The 14,678-nt window shown below is 32.4% G+C and overlaps 1 long non-coding RNA gene across 1 annotated transcript; it reads left to right on the top strand.

Moving 5' to 3' along the window:
- Positions 1-8,023: 8,023 nt before the first annotated feature.
- On the top strand, positions 8,024-10,176 carry LOC141380864 (uncharacterized). The gene is made up of 2 exons (XR_012400175.1): positions 8,024-9,454; positions 9,652-10,176. It is a non-coding gene; the product is annotated as an uncharacterized lncRNA (long non-coding RNA).
- The last annotated feature ends 4,502 nt before the right edge of the window (positions 10,177-14,678 follow it).

Consider the following 14,678-nt stretch of genomic DNA (forward strand, 5'->3'; position numbering starts at 1 on the left):
CAATATCACCAAAGATGGTGCAGCTAAAAAATTAAGTTGCAAATGAAAAATAAATAAAAATAAATAATTAATAATAAAAATAAATAAACAAAGAATAATACATAAATATATAAAATATGAAAAGTACACAAAATATGACTAATATCAACAAAGATTGTGCTGCTATAAATGATTAACTAGTTGCAAATAACGAAGAAATAATAAAAATGAATTAATAGAGAAAAATAAGTAAATAAAATATGATCAATATCACCAAAAATGGTGCAGCTATAAATAATTAACTAGTTGCAAATAAAAAAATGAATAATAACTATAAATGATAAATAATAAAATAAATAAATAAAGAATAATAAGTTAATAAATACATAAATATGATAAAAAGTAAATTAAATATGATCAATATCACCAAAGATGGTGCAGCTATAAATAATTAAGTTGCAAATGAAAAATAAATTAAAATAAATAATGAATAATAAAATAATAAAGAAAGAATTGTAAATAAATATATAAAATATAATAAGTAAATAAAATATGATTAATATCACCAAAGATGGTGCAGCTATAAATAGTGAACTAGTTGCAAATAAAAAAATAAATAATAACAATAAATAATGAATAATAAAATTAATAAATAAAGAATAATAAGTAAATAAATACATAAAATATGATAAATAAGTAAATGAAAACATGATCAATATCACCAAAGATGGTGCAGCTATAAATAATAGTTTACTAGTTTCAAATAAAAAATGAATAAATCAATAAATAAAATTATAAACAAATAAGTAGATAAAATATGATTAATATCACCAAAGATGGTGCAGCTGAAAATTATTAAGTTGCAAATAAAAAATAAATTAAGATAAATAATAAAAATAATTAAGAAGAATTATAAATAAATAAATACATAAAATATGATAAATAAGTAAATAAAATATTATCAATATCAAAGATGGTGCAGCTATAATTTATTAAGTTGCAAATGAAAAATAAATTAAAATAAATAATGAATAATAAAAACAAATAAAAACCAATTATAAATAAATATATAAAATATGATAAATAAGTAAATGAGATATGATTAATATCAACAAAGATGGTGCTACTAAAAATTATTAAGTTGCAAATAAAAATAAATTTAAATAAAAAAGAAAGAATTATAAATAAATAAATAAATAAAATATGATAAATGATTAAATAAAATAATAAAATAAACATTAAAAAATAATAAATAATCAAGTAAATAAAATATGATTATTACCACCAAATGTGGTGTGGCTAAAAATTCTGAACTAGTTGCAAATAAAAAATAAAAAAATTAAATAATGAAAAAATAAACAAAGAATAATAAATAAATACCTAAAATATGATGAATAAGTAAATAAAATATTATCAATATCAACAAAGATGGTGCAGCTGTAATTAATTAACTAATTGCAAATAAATAATAAATATTAATGAATAATAAATATAAAAAAGAAAGAATCATAAATAAATAAGTAAATACATAAAATATGATGAATACTTAAATGAAATATGATCAATATCACCAAAGATGGTGCAGCTATAAATGATTAACTACTTGAAAATAAACAATAAAAATAAATAAAGAATAAAAAATTTAAAAATATTGATGAAAATCTATGAATAAAAAATGAATGAATGAATGAAAATGATTATAAAATGATAAAAGTAAGTAAAAAGCAGGCAGTTCCTCTAAAAGAAATTCAGTCATATAAATAAGATTATTAATTATAATATATTTGATCATATTTATTCGTTGGTGGCACGGTGGCTCAGTGGTTAGCACTCTTACCCCACAGTAAGAGGGTTGCTGGTTGGAGTCCCGGCTGGGTCAGTTGTTTCTGTGTGGAGTTTGCATGTTCTCCCCGTGTTGGCGTGGGTTTCCTCCGGGTGCTCCGGTTCCCCCCACACATGCGTTATAGGGGAATTGATCAACTAAATTGGCCGTAGTGTATGAGTGTGAATGAGACTGTATGGGTGTTTCCCTGTACTGGGTTGCAGCTGGAAGGCCATTCACTGTGTAAAACGTATGCTGGATAAGTTGGCGGTTCATTCCGCTGTGGCGACCCCTGATGAATAAAGGGACAAAGCTGAAAGAAAATCAAAGAATATTTTTATCATTTAAAATATATTTAAATATTGTTTTAATACTTTTATTGACTTTTTCAAGGGGTTGCTAAGGTGTTGAGTGTGACGGGCCTTGTCTTGTTTTCTTTCTTTGGCGTCTCTGGGTTTTGCGATTTTTCTCTTTCGTGCGGTTTCCAGATTTGTGCACGTCTGCAGATGTTTTGGCGGATGCTGATCCAGTCGACTGACCCTGATTCTCTGAACTTCACACGACACACACACACACACACACACAGACACACACCTGCGTTAATATTCACAGCACACACACACACTGTATCCCAGTATGCAGCAGTCGTGCTCAGAATGATCATCGCTGAGGCCTGCGGACACAAACTTCTGAAAAACAAGTCTGGAAAACGGAGCTTGTAGACGGATTTCACACTCCACTGAGACAAAACACGTCACACTGCTGTATTACTGTCAAAACACACAAACACATGAGCGACTGGAAATCCTAAAAATATAAGAAATTAATTACGACTCTAGTTCTAATCAAATAAATATATAGTACGTACACATATAAAAAGTAATAATAATAATAATAATAATTAGAAGAAGAAATAATAATAAAAGTATAATAATAATAATAATAATAAAATTATTATTAATAATATTAATAACATAGTAATAATAAAGTTAATGATATTAATAATACAATGAATAATAATAATAAAGTAAATAATAATAATAATAATAATAATAATAATAATACAATTATTATTAATGATAATAACATTAATGGTTATAATAAAATTAACAATAGGAACAATACAAATAATAATAAAGTAAATAATAATAATAATAAAATTATTATTAATAATAATAACATTAACAGTAAATATAAAATTAGTAATATTAATAATACAATGAATAATAATAATAATAATAATAACAATAAAGTAAATATTATTATTATTAAATTATTAATAATGATAATAACATTAACAGTAATTATAAAATTAATAATATTAATAATACAATTAATATTAATAAAAATAAAGTAAATAATAATAATAATAATAATAATAATAATAAAATTATTAATAATAATAATAACGTTAACAGTAGTTATAAAATTAATAATAATAATAATAAAATTAATATTAATAAAAATAAAGTTAATAATAATAATAATAATAATAAAATTATTAATAATAATAATAACGTTAACAGTAGTTATAAAATTAATAATAATAATAATAATAAAATTAATATTAATAAAAATAAAGTTAATAATAATAATAATAATAATAATAAAATTATTAATAATAATAACATTAACAGTAATTATAAAATTAATAATATTAATAATACAATTAATAATAATGATAATAATAAAGTAAATAATAATAATAATAATAATAATAATACAATTAATAATAATAATAATAAAGTAAATAATAATAATAAGAAGAAGAATAAGAAGAAGAATACAATTAATAATAATAATAATAATATTAATAATAATTAATATTCAGGATGCTCCAATCGATCGGTCAGAGATTGGTATCGGCCGATAATCACATTTTAAGACTCCATTGGTATTCGCTAATCTGGCCAATCACAAGTGTTCGTTTACAAGTTTACAGGCAGAGGAAGATGCATTTCAACTTCTAATGCATCAAATATGCACTTCAAGCTTTTTCTTCATTGAGGCACGTTCTTCCATCATTTGGGATGTTTCCAGATTGCATTGTTAGTCATTTTTCTTACCAAATTGTTTATCTGTCTTATCTATTATTTTCTGTAAAGTTGCTTCTGACCAATGATGTGTCCTCACTAAACAGTTATAAGAGACGTGTTTAAGAGATTATATGCTACATCCTTCATTTGTTCTTTTGGGAAAGGTGTAGCTACAGGCCGGTTATTAAAACAGTCCACGCTTCCTAAATACTGATGTCCATGCGTTTACTTTATTGAACACCGTGAAAACTAATAAATAAACAAACAAACAAACTGAATGTTTTACACAAACACAAGCAAAAAGGACATCAAAACAAACAAATAACACACAACATGTAGTTTACCGTGTTGGCCTGATAACCAGCTGTAAAATAAGCTGGAGCATTTCACAGGTGCCTGCGTTGAGATCTCACTTGGCTAATCATACAAACTCTCACAGGTTAAATCAGTCACGAAAGATCATGTGACCTCCGACTCCAGCCCAAACAAACCCACACATATTCAAATAATGAAATGCAAAACAATAAACAAAATACAAGCTGACCGATCAGCGGAGATCTCAACAAGTATCATACTTAGAGGGGAAATGTGCTTTATGTAAAGTTATATAAAGCTTGAAGTATCAGAATCGGCCAATCACCATGAATTCTCAGTATCGGCCAATCACCATGACAAGGAATCGGTACTCATTATCTGCTCCAAAAATCCCGATCGGAGCATAATAAATAATAATAAATATAAAATAAATTAATATTTATATTTTTATTAATATATTTTATTTCTTTTTATTATTAACATATGTACGTATTATATTACGTGCAATCACCTATGTAAAAATAACCAAATAAAATATATAAATAAATATAACAAAAATAAATAAATACATTCCAAAAAATGTCAAATTAAATAAAAACTTTTTCTAAATAGTTAATAAATTGATTATATATATATATATATATATATATATATATATATATATATATATATATATATATATATATATATATATATATATATATATATAAATATATACATAATAATAATTATTATTATTATTATTATTATAAAATGATATTATTAATTAATATTAGTTGGCTAATAATAATAGGCGACGTAGTGGTGCAGTGGGAAGAAGAAGAAGATTGCTGGTTCGAGCCTTGGCTGGGTCAGTTGGCGTTTCTGTGTGGAGTTTGCACGTTCTCCCCGTGTTGGCGTGGGTTTCCTCTGAGTGTTCCGGTTTCCCCCACAGTCCAAACACATGCGGTACAGATGAATATGCTAAAATTGACCGTAGTGTATGAGTGTGTGTGTGAATGAGTGTGTGTGGATGTTTCTCAATGATGGGTTGCAGCTGGAAGGGCATCCGCTGCATAAAACATATGGTGGATAAGTTGGCGGTTCATTCCACTGTGGCGACCCCAGGTTAATAGAGGGACTAAGCCGAAAATAAAATGAATGAATGAATAATAATAATAAATATATATAAATATGAAATAAAAGGGTATAAGGATTCACCTAGTTACACCTAGTAGCAAAGGTATAAATTAATAAATTGTATTCCAACACTAATATACAGTATATATAATTAAAAACATATAATAATGAAGCTAATTAAAGCTGAAACAGTTTGCACGTATTTTTCTGCTGGAGCTCCTGAATTTCTCAGATTTCACTGCGAGATGTTAAAACTGTAAATCTGTCTGCTTTTCAGCTTTTATGATTCTGCCGAGGATTATTATCACACACACACACACACACACACACACACACACACACACACACACACACACACACACACACACACACACTCTCTCTCTAACCTGGCCTTTATTTATGAGGCTTCTTTACATATTTCTTGGAGGAATTTGACACAGATTTGTTCCATTTTCCAGAACAAAAGTTCACTGTATGATCACATATTCAGTCGTACTGTACGAGTTCATGTCAATTTGCCAAGTAAAACTGATTTATTAATCACTTTTGTAAGATTAATGCCAAAATAACTTTATTTTTAATATATAACATTTAATTAAAGACAAATACCATTATTTTATGCTGTAAGCTGGAAATAATGCATAATATTTACTTTAAATATAATAAACATCAATAAGTTATTGAGATATTTGTGAAACCAGTCAAAAACACAATTTAATTGCTTTGTCCTGAATATAAATGGGTATTTATTTGCACATAATGAGGAAATCAAGCTTTGCTTTTTTCTTTTAGCTTTTACATCACAATTTAATCATAAATCAAAAATTCAAACAAAATATTGAACAAAAGTTTTGTGTTGTTGTTTCAACAATTTGACAAAAAGTGTGATAATATATTTAATAGGATGTATTTTCTGATCGTGAAATAAACAGCAAAATTGGAGTAAACAACTTAATTTTTTTTTAATAATTAAAAAAATATATAATTAGTTAACACTAGATGTTTTAATTGAGAAAAATAAAAATAAAATGTTAAATTAAATTATTAAATAAAAAAATGTAATGCATTCTCTACAAAATTATATAAATTCTATAATAATAAAAAATCTAATTGACTTGGATTTTTAGTTTTTTAATGCAGAAAACATTAAATCATATTATTAAAATTAATTTATTAAATTAAAATGTAATACATTCTTTACAAAATAATAAAACGTTTTAAATAAAAATTAATTTGACTGGCTAGCATTGAATATTTTTACGTGGAAAAAATTAAATTAAATTATTAAAATTAAATAAATGATTAAATTCAATTAAAATGCAATACCTTTTCTATAAAATAATAAAAAACGTTATTATAAAAAATTAAGCTGGCTAGCATTAAATATTTTAATTCAGAAAAAAAAATTTATTAATAAATTAAAAAGTAACACATTCTTACAAAATAATACAACTTTTTAATAAAAAAAGAAATATAATTGAGCAGCATTTATTATTTTTAATGCAGAAAACATGAAATTATTAAAATCAGTTTATTAAATTTCATTAAAATGTAATGCGTTATCTATTAAATAATAAAACAAATAATAAAACAAACTAGATAGTAAAGTTTGAGGACAAACTTTATGGTGGCTTGAAAAGCCGAATCTGAAAGTTTGAAGTGGTTTTAAAGTGTAAATAGCATGTTAGTATGATTTTAGCTTGAGGTAACATATTACTAGCATGAATTAGCATGTTAGTAGCATGATTCTTACATGAATTAGCATGTTGTTAGCATGATTCTAGCATGAATTAGCAAGTTACTAGCATGTTTCTAACATGAATTAGCATGTTGTTAGCGTGATTCTAGCATGATTCTAGCATGAATTAGCATGCTACTTGGATAATTCTAGCATGAATTAGCATGTTAGTAGCATGATTCTTACATGAATTAGCATGTTAGCATGATTCTAGCATGAATTAGCATGTTACTAGCATGATTCTAGCATGAATTAGCATGTTGTTAGCATAAATCTAGCATAAATTAGCATGTTACTAGTATGATTCTAGCATGAATTAGCATGTTGTTAGCATAATTCTAGCATGAATTAGCATTTTACTAGGCGGTTGCTAGGGTGTTTTAAGTGGTTGCTAAGGTGGTGCCAGGCAGTTGCTATGGTGGTCTGACTAGTTGCTAGGTGGTTGCTAAGGTGTTGCTAGACGGTTGCTAGGGTGTTTTGAGTGGTTGCTAGGTGGTTGCTAAGGTGGTGCTAGGCAGTTGCTAAGGTGTTCTGACTAGTTGCTTAGTGGTTACTAAGGTGTTGCAAGGTGGTCGCTAGGGTATTCTGAGTGGTTGCTAGGTTGTTGCTAAGGTGTTGCTAGGCGGTTGCTAGGGTGTTCTGAGTGGTTGCTAAGGTGTTGCTAGGTGGTTGCTAAGGTATCCTAAGTGGTTGCTTGGTGGTTGCTAAGGTGTTGCTAGGTGGTTGCTAAGGTGTTGCTAGGCGGTTGCTAGGGTGTCCTAAGTGGTTGCTAGATGGTTGCTAAGGTCTTGCTAGGCGGTTGCTAGGGTGTTCTGAGTGGTTGCTAGGTGGTTGCTAAGGTGTTGCTAGGTGGTTGCAAAGGTGTCCTAAGTGGTTGCTAGGTGGTTGCTAAGGTGTTGCTAGGTGGTTGCTAAGGTGTTGCTAGGCGGTTGCTAGGGTGTCCTAAGTGGTTGCTAGGTGGTTGCTAAGGTGTTGCTAGGCGGTTGCTAGGGTATTCTGAGTGGTTGCTAAGGCGTTGCTAGGTGGTTGCTAGGGTGTCCTGAGTGGTTGCTAGGTGGTTGCTAAGGTGTTGCTAGGTGGTTGCTAGGGTGTCCTGAGTGGTTGCTAGGTGGTTGCTAAGGCGTTGCTAAGCAGTTGCTAGGGTGTTCTGAGTGGTTGCTAGGTGGTTGCTAAGGTGTTGCTAGGTGGTTGCTAAGGTGTCCTAAGTGGTTGCTAGGTGGTTGCTAAGGTGTTGCTAGGTGGTTGCTAAGGTGTTGCTAGGCGGTTGCTAGGGTGTCCTAAGTGGTTCCTAGGTGGTTGCTAAGGTGTTGCTAGGCGGTTGCTAAGGTGTCCCAAGTGGTTGCTAGGTGGTTGCTAAGGTGTTGCTAGGTGGTTGCTAAGGTATTCTGAGTGGTTGCTAAGGCGTTGCTAGGCGGTTGCTAGGGTGTCCTTAGTGGTCGCTAGGCCCTTACTAAGGCATTACTAGGCCGTTGCTAGGCGGTTGCTAGGGTAGTTTGGGTGGTTGCTAGGCAGTTGCTAGGGTACCCTGGTTGGTTACTAGGCAAGCCTCACATACATGCTTGATAAAACATTTATACTTAGTAAGCATTTCTAGCAAGTTACAGTACTTGGCTAGTCAATATTAGCATGTAGCTAGTCACTGCTAGCATGTGTAGCATATAGGAAGTTCCGTATGCTAGCATGAGTCAAACGAGCCAATCTCCAAGTCTCTACGATGTTCTGATGCTGAGATATAGCTGTTGATGAATGGTTGCTAGGGTACTCTGTTTTGTTGCTATGGGCGAGGTTACAGAGTGAACTTGAATGTGGTTGGTTGTCTTAGTCAAATGAACCAACCCCCTTGTCTCTATGACACTGCTATGCAAAGATATGCATCTTGGCCTATTTTAATGAAAGTCTATGGAATCAATTTGGGGCCGTGGCTTGTGAGCTTTATTATCATATTGAGATGCTCATTGGTTGTCTGAGTCAGATGAGCCATCCCCCAAGTCAATAGGACACTGCTATGCAAAGATATGCATGTAGGCCAGTTATTAACATGAGTCTAGTATGAATTAGCATGTTACTAGCATGATTCTAGTTCAAATTAGCATGTCATTAGCATGTTTCCAGTATGAGTTAGCATGTCATTAGCATGATTAGCATATGAGTAGTATGTTGCTAGCATGATTGGCATGTCATTAGTATGTTAGATTTATAAGCATTTGATAGCACAGCTAATTACATTATATAGGACAGTTGCTAGGGTGCAGTATGTGGTAGTTAGGGGTGTGGCTAGAAAGTTAAAAGGCCATCAGTGATTGGCTGCTGGCTAGACTGAGTTAAATGAGCTCAGCCATTAGTCTCTATGACAGTCTGATGCTGAGTTATGAGCTCACAAAGTTTGATCCCATGTTAAGTCAATGAGAGTCTTTTGTAATGGAAGTCTACGGGACAGTTGCTAGGGTGCAGTATGTGGTAGTTAGGGGTGTGGCTAGAAAGTTAAAAGCTCATCAGTTATTGGCAGTTTGGTAGTCTGAGTTAAATGAGCTCAGCCATTAGTCTGTATGACAGTCTGATGCAGAGTTATGAGCTCACAAAGTTTGATCCCATGTTAAGTCAATGAGAGTCTTTTGAATGGAAGTTTACGGGACAGTTGCTAGGGTGCCATAAGTGGTTGCTAGGGAGTGGCTAGTAAGTCTAAAGGCCATCAGTGATTGGCTACTGACTAGACTGAGTTGAATGAGGCCTGACTCTAGTCTGTAGGACAGTCTGATGCAGAGTTATGAGCTCACAAAGGTTGACTCAATGTTAAGTCAATGGCAGTCTTTTACAATGGAAGTCTATGGGACAGTTGCTAGGGTGCCAAAAGTGGTTGCTAGGGAGTGGCTAGTAAGTTTAAAGGTCATCAGTTATTGGCTGCTGGCTAGACTGAGTTAAATGAGCCCAGTTAGAAGTCTGTAGGACAGTCTGATGCAGAGTTATGAGGTGACAAAGTTTGACCCAATGTTAAGTCAATGGGAATTTTGGGAATTTTCCGGGTCGTTTTTCGGAAAACCGAAAGTCGGATCAGTCGGAAAAGATATAGCAACCCGAGTCAGACCAGTTTGAAGGTTTGACGAAAGTTTGAGGTATGAAGCTTGAAAGGGTTAGGAGGAGATAGACTTTAAAATTAGTCTCAGAAGAAAGAAGAAGAAGAAGCAGAATAATAACTAGATTCTTAAAGTTTGAGAACAAACTTTGAGGCTGGCTTGTGAAAGCCTGACGGTAATAGTTAATTTAGTTTAAACAGTTTTTAAAAGTATGAAAAGATAGATAGATAGATAGATAGATAGATAGATAGATAGATAGATAGATAGATAGATAGATAGATAGATAGATTACCATGGTATTAGCATGATTCTAACGTGAATTAGCATGTTGTTAGCATGATTCTAGCGTGAATTACCATGTTGTTAGCATGTTTTTAGCATGAATTAGCATGTTGTTAGCATGATTCTAGCATAAATTAGCATGTTGCTAGCATAATTCTAGCATGAATTAGCATGTTACTAGCATGATTTTAGCATGAATTAGAATGTTGTTAGCATGATTTTAGCATGAATTAGCATGTTGTTAGCATGATTCTAGCATGAATTGGCATGTTACTAGCATGATTCTAGCATGAATTAGCATGTTACTAGCACGTTTCTAGCATGAATTAGCATGTTGTTAGCACGATTCTAGCATGAATTAGCATGTTGTTAGCACGATTCTAGCATGAATTAGCATGTGACTAGCACGATTCTAGCATGAATTAGCATGTTACTAGCATGATTCTAGCATGATATAGCATGTTGTTAGCACGATTCTAGCATGAATTAGTATGTTACTAGCATGATTCTAGCATGAATTAGCATGTTACTAGCATGATTCTAGCATGAATTAGCATGTTACAAGCATAATTTTAGCATTAATTAGCATGATTCTAGCATGAATTAGCATGTTGTTAGCATGATTCTAGCATGATTTAGCATGTTACTAGCATGATTCTAGCATGAATTAGCATGTTACTAGCATGATTCTAGCATGAATTAGCATGTAACTAGCATGATTCTAGCATAAATTAGCATGGTGTTAGCACGATTCTAGCATGAATTAGCATGTTACTAGCATGATTCTAGCATGAATTAGCTTGTTACTAGCACGATTCTATCATGAATTAGCATGTTGTTAGCATGATTCTAGCATGAATTAGCATGTGAATAGCATGATTCTAGCATGAATTAGCATGTTGTTAGCATGATTCTAGCATGAATTAGCATGTGACTAGCATGATTCTAGCATGAATTAGCATGTGACTAGCATGATTCTAGCCTGAATTAGCATGTTGTTAGCATGATTCTAGTATAAATAGCATGTGACTAGCATGATTCTAGCATGAATTAGCATGTGACTAGCATGATTTTAGCATGAATTAGCATGTTACTAGCATGATTCTAGCATAAATTAGCATGTTTTTAGCATGATTCTAGCATGAATTAGCATGCTACTAGCATGATTCTAGCATAAATTAGCATGTTACTAGCATGATTCTAGCACAAATTAGCATGTTACTAGCATGATTCTAGCATGAATTAGCATGTTGTTAGCATGATTCTAGCATGAATTAGCATGTTACTAGCATGATTCTAGCATGAATTAGCATGTTGTTAGCATGATTCTAGCATGAATTAGCATGTTACTAGCATGATTCTAGCATGAATTAGCATGTTGTTAGCATGATTCTAACATCAATTAGCATGTTACTAGCATGATTCTAGCATGAATTAGCATGTGAATAGCATGATTCTAGCATGAATTAGCATGTTGTTAGCATGATTCTAGTATAAATTAGCATGTGACTAGCATGATTCTAGCATGAATTAGCATGTGACTAGCATGATTCTAGCCTGAATTAGCATGTTGTTAGCATGATTCTAGTATAAATTAGCATGTGACTAGCATGATTCTAGCATGAATTAGCATGTGACTAGCATGATTCTAGCATGAATTAGCATGTGACTAGCATGATTCTAGCATGAATTAGCATGTAACTAGCATGTTTCTAGCATGAATTAGCATATTGTTAGCATGATAGATAGATAGATAGATAGATAGATAGATAGATAGATAGATAGATAGATAGATAGATAGATAGATAGATAGAGACAGACAGACAGACAGACAGACAGACAGACAGACAGACAGACAGACAGACAGATAGATAGATAGATAGATAGATAGATAGATAGATAGATAGATAGAGGTAGATAGATAGATAGATAGATAGATAGATAGATAGATAGATAGATAGATAGATAGATAGATAGATAGATAGATAGATAGAGACAGACAGACAGACAGACAGACAGACAGACAGACAGATAGACAGATAGATAGATAGATGTAGATAGATAGATAGATAGATAGATAGATAGATAGATAGATAGATAGAAAGATGTAGATAGATAGATAGATAGATAGATAGATAGATAGATAGATAGATAGATAGATAGATAGATAGATAGATAGATAGATAGATAGATAGATAGATAGTGTGCGAGCATGAGTCAAACAAGCCAACCCCCGCCTCTCTACGATGTTCTGATGCTGAGATATAGCTGGTGTCATATCGTTGCTAGGTTAGTCTGTTTTGTTGCTATGGAGTTGATTGACAGCTTAGACTGATGATGTATACAAGCTTCTTGCCAGTATGAACAGTTAAAAACAATCCCCATGTCTCTATCACAATGCAGCATGACAATATCAGTCTGAACCTATTTAATGGCAGTCTATGGGACAGTTGCTAGGGTGCAGTATCTGGTTGTTAGGGTGTGGCTAGAAAGTTAAAAGGCCATCAGTAATTGGCTGCTCGCTAGACTGAGTTAAATGAGCTCAGCCATTAGTCTGTAGGACAGTCTGATGCAGAGTTATGAGCTCACAAAGTTTGATCCCATGTAAAGTCAATGAGAGTATTTTGCAATGGAAGTCTATGGGACGGTTTCTAGGGTCCAAAAGTGGTTGCTAGGGCGTGGCCAGAAAGTTTAAAGGTGGTCAGTCATTGGCAGTTTGATAGTCTGAGTTAAATGAGCCCAGTTAGAAGTCTGTGTGACATTCTGATGCGGAGTTATGAGGTCACAAAGTTTGATCCAATGTTACGTCTATGGGATTTTTCCGACGGTCCCGGGACGTTTTTCGGAAAACCGAAAGTCGGATCAGTCGGAAAAGATATAGCAACTCGAGTCAGAATAGTTCGGAGGTCTGACCCGAGTTTGATGGTCATAGCTTGAAAGGCCTAGGACGAGATAGAGTTTAATTTTTAGTCTCAGAAGAAGAATAATAAAATTAATAATAAGTTTAATAGGATAACAGTAGTCTGGCTTGCTACACAAGCCAGCCTAATAAGTTTAAGTGAGATAACAGTATGTTGGCTTTTCAAGCCACCATAATAAAATTAGCTAGCAATGAATATTTTAATGCAGAAAACATTAAAATTAATTATTAAAATTAATTTATTAAATTAATATGTAATACATTCTCTACAAAATAATACAACTATTTTAATTATACAAAAAAATTAACTGACTAGCATATAATATTTTTAAATCAGAAAACATTAAATAATTAAAATCAAGTAATTAAATTAAAATGTAATGCGTTCTCTACAAAATAATACAACTATTTTAAATGATAAAACAAATCAAATTGGCTAGCATTGAATATTTAATGCATAAAAGTCAGTCTGGGCCATCCCTGATACAGTATGAAGATCAAAATAAATGTCTTCATTACAACACTAGCGTTGACCGTTGTCGCCTCACAGCAAGAAGGTCACTGGTTTGAGTCTCAGCTGGGTCAGTTGGCATTTCTGTGTGGAGTTTGCATGTTCTCCCCGTGTTGGTGTGGGTTTCCACCGGGTGCTCCGGTTTCCCCCACAGTCCAAACACATGCGCTATAGGGAACTGATGAACTAAACACGCATGAGTGTGTGTGTGTGTGTGTGTGAGATAGAGAGAGTGAATGAGTGTGTTTGGGTGTTTCCCAGTACTGGGTTGCAGCTGGAAGGGCATTCACTGTGTAAAAGATATGCTGAAATAGTTGGCGGTTCATTCCGCAGTGGTGATAATCAGAGCCTAAACTGGAGGAAAAAGAATGAATGACAACACTAAAGGACATTTGCACAGAAATAAACCTTTACTGCAGCAGAAGCCGAAAGCTCTTCATATTAAACATTAGTATTTAATTACAGATAAAACATTTCCAAATGTTCCCACAAAACCTCCAGCGCTCATAACCCAATATTACCTTCCCAAAGCACAGGGCGAGATCATAAAACACACCGCTAGCCGTTAGCTCAGTGATATAAAAGAAAATCAATGTTAATGTTAATGTAGTAGCAGCAGAACCCAGATCTGAAGCTGCTGGAGCAGACAGACATAAAGCACAGCAATCAATGGAGAAACACTAATCATCTGAACGACACGAGAGCGCACAGCAGATCCTCATCCTCTCTGAGACTGGCCATTTTATTAGTTACACCTTACTAGTACCGGGCTGGACCCTCTTTAGGCTTCAGAACTGCTTTAATCCTTCGTGTCAGAGATTCAACAAGGTGCTGGAAATATCCCTCAGAGATTTTGCTCCATATTGTCATGATAGCATCACACAG

This window comes from Danio rerio, chromosome 25 (genome assembly GCF_049306965.1).
Source record: "Danio rerio strain Tuebingen ecotype United States chromosome 25, GRCz12tu, whole genome shotgun sequence".
NCBI lineage: Eukaryota > Metazoa > Chordata > Actinopteri > Cypriniformes > Danionidae > Danio > Danio rerio.